This window comes from Rutidosis leptorrhynchoides, chromosome 11 (assembly GCF_046630445.1).
Source record: "Rutidosis leptorrhynchoides isolate AG116_Rl617_1_P2 chromosome 11, CSIRO_AGI_Rlap_v1, whole genome shotgun sequence".
NCBI lineage: Eukaryota > Viridiplantae > Streptophyta > Magnoliopsida > Asterales > Asteraceae > Rutidosis > Rutidosis leptorrhynchoides.
The window spans coordinates 115,430,175-115,436,174 of record NC_092343.1 but is presented as its reverse complement, the minus strand read 5'-3'; positions in this window follow the sequence as shown (position 1 = coordinate 115,436,174).

Genomic DNA, 6,000 nt, shown 5'->3' with positions numbered 1-6,000 from the left:
ATATAATATAATATATAATTAATTCTTAAAATTATAATATAATTATATTATATATTAAAACCGTCGGCAAACTAGGAGACAAATGATTGTGAGCTGTATTCTTGCACCATGCGATCGCATGGCTTGGAGGCCTAATTGCCATGCGATCGCATGGCCTACTTTTTCTGGCCACATTCCTATAAAAGGCAGTCTTTTGCTCGAGCTCAACACATCTTTCTCTAATCTATCTCTCACTCTTACGATATATATATATATATATATATATATATATATATATATATATATATATATATATATATATATATATATATATATATATATATATATATATATATATATATATAATTTATAATTTTAATTTTAATTTTAATTTAATAATAAGAAGGGTATCTTAGCGAATGTTGTAAGTGTGTAAGTCGAAATCTGTCCATGTAACGCTACGCTATTATTAATCATTGTAAGTTATGTTCAACCTTTTTAAATTAATGTCTCGTAGCTAAGTTATTATTATGCTTATTTAAATCGAAATAATCATGATGTTGGACTAAATATTAAGACGGGGTAATTGGGCTTTTTACCATAATTGGGGTTTGAACAAAAGAACGACACTTGTGGAAATTAGACTATGGGCTATTAATGATCTTTATATTTGTTTAATTGAATGATAGTTCGTTAATTTAATATAAAAATTACAATTGGATGTACCTATAAATAACCACATACACTCGATCGGACACGATGGGCGGGATATTTATAAGTACTAATAATCGTTCATTTAACCAGACATGGGAATGGATTAATGGTTAATGGACTTATTAAAACAATGGTGAATTACATACAAGAAAAATTGGTGTAATTATAGTTTAAGTCTCCAATTAGTTGGAATATTTGACTTCGGATATAATGATAATTTGACGAGGACACTCGCACTTTATAGTTATGACTGATGGACGGTTATGGACAAAAGCCAGATGGACATATTGAATAATCCAGGACAAAGTACAATTAACCCATGATAATAAACTAAAATAAACATGTCAAACATCATGATTATGAAAGTTTAAATAAGCATAATTCCTTTATTTCATATTTCATCGCACTTTTATTTATTGTCATTTTATTTAATTGCACTTTTAATTATCGTACTTTTTAATTATCGTAATTTTATTTATTATCATTTTATTTATAGCACTTTAATTTATCGCACTTTAATTATTGTCATTTACTTTACGCTTTAAATTAAGTTATATTTATTTTATTTTACATTAGGTTTTAACTGCGACTTAAGTTTTAAAATCGACAAACCGGTCATTAAATGGTAAAAACCCCCCTTTTTATAATAATAATACTACTTATATATATATTTATATATTTACAAATATAGTTTTAAAAATATAGCTTTAAACTTGGCTAGCTCCCTGTGGAACGAATCGGACTTACTAAAAACTACACTACTGTACGATTAGGTACACTGCCTATAAGTATTGTAGCAAGGTTTAGGTATATCCACTCTATAAATAAATAAATAACTTGTGTAAAATTGTTTCGTATTTAATAGTATTTCGTAGTAAATATATAACTATTTCATATACACCTCTACGCACATCAGTAGGTTATATATGTATATATATAATTATTGCATTCACTAAGTGTTTTGCTTACCCTCTCATTCTTTACCTTTTTATAGGCTTGGGTGTTGACAAAGGGTAAGGGCGTTCGATTGGATTAGAGATCCCGCTTTGTTTTGAGAGGGGACGCTTTTGGATGTGTTAGCTTATGAAGTTTGACCGAGAGTTGGGTAGTTTAACCCCCAAACATCATGCTCTAGTGTCGTTTGGAATTTAAACTAATTCGGTTGAAACTTATATATTTTGTACGAAACTCGTATTTTGGCCATATGTGGGCCCGGTTCGTAAAACATGTTTTATCGTTGAAACATGTCAGTTTTACATATTAGAACATGTTGTGAAAAGCGTTTCATCTAAATATGTCAGGAAGTGTGAGATCTTTATTTGAAAATTGACAAAACCGGACAGAACTGAATTGGGCCTGTGCGCGCCGCGCACCCTGAGGTGGTGCGCGTGGCGCACCCTTCTGACTTAAAAAAAAAATTATTCCACGTATTCGGTTGGTTATTGGTTTGGGTTGTTACAAGTGGTATTAGAGCATGTTCTAAGGGATTTAGGCGACTTGAGATAGGTGCCTAGACTTAGACTTGATTGTGTATGCGCTTTATGCGGGACTTGTAGGAGACGGGTCAGACCGGGGATTGGCTAGTGCCTAGGTTTAGGTGAACTAACTTCGTTAAAATTGTTTTGTGTGTTGTGTTGAAATCATCACGCGAGATAGGCGTTGTACTAGCAAGTTAATGCGACGTGCTCGCGTAGCAATGACTAGCTACCATTGTTACGGGTTCAAATCGTGTCAAACAAGCGATGTATGATGAGTATCGAGCAAGATGGGGCGGTGTAGTATATGTATGTCGTTCCTTTTCGTTTCGTTGTTTAATTTATATGCATTCTTTAGAATGAAGACGGAAGATGGAACCGGAATAGACGCGCCTACTCATGAAAGGAAGGATGAGTTAACATTAAGGATTGAGGCGGAGTTCGAATGCTATATCTTGATTTTTGCCGACAAGGTTAAACAAGTTCTTCAGGAGTCGTTCGAGGGAATAGTGACCGTGATGGTCCGAGACCAAATGCCTAAGGTCGTGAAGGAAGAGTTAGAAAAGAGATTTCCTAAACCTCAAGGGGACGGTGACGAAGGGGCGACTATGGGGATTGAATCTCACGCCCCAAAATTTGATGATCACTCTTTGGGTAAGAGAAAGTTCGAATCTAGAGGTGCTCCTAGTAAAAGGGTGAGAAGTACGCCCGAGGGTGTTGAAAATGTGAAGAGGAGGAGTAAGGGAGGTTATGGACCTACGTGCTATAATTGCGCACAAAAGGGTCATTTGTCGCGTGATTGCACGAAGGCACCTTCTAAAGGTGACATATGTTTTGAGTGTCGAAAAGATGGACACCGAAGGTCAGAGTGTCCCGATTGGGTTGCTAAACAGACTAGAAAGATGGGAGGTTTCATGCTTACGAGTTATAATTGTCTACAACAAGGTCATATGGTGCAGGATTGTACGGGTGTACCTTCAAGAACGATCATGTGCTTTAATTGCCAGAAGGAGGGACACAAAAGGTCGGAGTGTTCCGAATCGTTTGCTGATCGAGTTAAGAGGTTAGAGCGCGACTATTTTATGGGTAGTTGTAACGACCCGGAAATTTCCGACCAAATTTAAACCTTAAACTCTATATGTTTCCGACACGATAAGCAAAATCCATAAGGTTGAGTCTAGAAAGTTTGAAATCTATATTTGGATAATTAGTTACCCTTTGACCATGTCTGACGATTCACGAACATTATGTGTATATATGATATATACTTATTAATTGTTAACAAGGTATTAGATATGTAATATTAGGTTTTGATATAAGGTTATTATATTCATCGGCGTGAGTAAAAGATAATATAATTTTATAAATATTTAAATAAAACGCGTTCATTAAAATATAAATTTATGTATTTTACAAAATATTTAAATATAATATTTAACTAAATATAAAACGTTTTAGATTTAAATATACTTTGAAAAACAACGGGATTTTGATTTATAAAAGTAATTGACCACAATGCTCAAAAGATTAAGTTACATTTTTAGTGGAATCGTTTTTTTTATAAAATCCATTATTTTGACAAAGGTACGAGTCACTAAACCTAAAGGGCTAGTTTTCTCAGTGTACGAAACCTTGTTTGGAAAACCGGAACCGGGACATTAGTTGAATGACAATGTAAAAGTAATTTTTGTAAAAATTATATTTTTACCATTAACGTACATAAAAAAAATAATATTTAATTAATTATAAATAAAATATATTATAATATAATTATAAAAACTGTCGGCAGTCTATTAAATAATTGTACACCCGTGATTTAATTTTGAATATTGATTGAGGATTCTGTGCTACTTTTTGTTTTCTTCACAAACTTGAGTTATATAAATATGGGATATACATGTGATCCATACACGCATAATCATCAAAACCCAACCCACTAAGCCACAACATTATGACCTTGTTATCTCTACTACTCGATTACTACACTTGCTGGCTACTCGTTCCTAGTTCTAGTCCAATCACCACTTTAATTAAAAAGATCAAATTCACTTGTTTTTCTGCATCTTGAGCGACAAACCAAACCATCTCATCACCATGAACCCCTCTTGCTCACCATCATCTTCTACATACCATCGATGCACTACCATCACCCCAAACCCGTCACCATGCAAACACCTTTGATAACCATCACCAAAACCACCACCTTCATTCTTGAATATAAAACCCACCTTGTCGAGTTGATAATGATCTCTGAGCCTAGATAAACGACCTTCGAATCAAACCATTATGTTTTTGTTTCGTTTACTAAACCCCAAAACCAAGAACCACCCACTTCAACGAAGGATCACCTTATTACCACCACTTTGAAACAAACGATCCACCATCTTCGATAATCCTCATAAACCACCACCCTAAACCGCTATCACCGGTTAACAACCATCACCCTTAACTCACCCTCTTCGTGAATCCACACCCATTCAAACTTCATCTCCAAAAACCACCAAGGTCGTCATTAATGTTGCTGTATACTGCTTACTGTTTTTGCTATCCTTCGAACACCAACTAAACCCACTTTGTACTATACTTGCTGCTGTAACTACCGTTATAATCTATTTAAATTCGAAGGTCACTACTGCTCAGGTCGATTACTATTAATGACGATGATCATCTGTTATTCAAAGGCTAAAACTCAACCCAACACAAAAACTTACAAAGCTTTATGTCGTTGCCATCATCGATGAAAAACAAAACCACTCAAATGCCTTTATTATTACTACTCTTTATTACTTGGTTGTTTATATCTTGATAAAAGAAAAACAGCTAATCGAGACCCTACTTACTACTTTTATTTACTTTCCAACTTTTTGAAGTAATGGGATTATTATAATATGATTAACTAATTAATCCACAAAACCGAACCCCACATCCACATTATAATATCTGTTTCTGTTTAAAAGCATACGAGGGAGACAAATGGTATATCAATATCATTGTTTATTTAACCTTTTAGAAAACATACAAGTGGAATGGCCGACAGTGGGGTTACTCATGATGTCGATTTCTACTATCACTTCTAGCGGGTTTTGAGCCATCATTTTTTTTTGGACCGTAAGATTTTATAGTTTGGTTGGGCTTATGAAGTTTTGTTGGGCTAAAGGAAAACTTGGACTAGGGTATAGATATCGAATATGGTTGGTAATAGGGATCATGAATGATCCTGATGAAAATGAAACCGTCAAGTATTAAGATGATTATATGCTTGACACAAGATAATCATGAAATAAATAGGGTGTGATGATGATGAGGTTATGGTGTATGATGATTATGATTGTGATATTGATAATAAAATGGTTGTGACATGATGTATAATGAGATAGTGATGGTTATGCATTTGATTATGATAGTGATGAACTAGTCAATGTTAAGACGATGATATTATGGTGTATGATAAGGATGATGTAAGTGATGATGATGTAGTGATGATAGACGAGGTCGAGAATGTTAAACAAGATTAAGTTTGTAGAAATTATTGGGTTAGCGGGATGTCGCGGGTTGAAACCCAGACTTGGATATTATTTTTAGGGCTACTTCCTTAAGGTTCGTGAATCCAAGGCCAACCTTATACTTGTTAAATGGTGTTATATGTATTTTTACTACAAAATACAGTATGGTGAGTATATAGTCCCTTTTAAACTCTAAATATTTTGGGATGAGAATACATGCATTTTATGATTTACGTTATGGACACAAGTGATCAAAAATAAATTCTATGTTGAGTTGTACCATGGCATATTTCTTTATACTTGGTAGCTAATATTTACATGAGGAATGT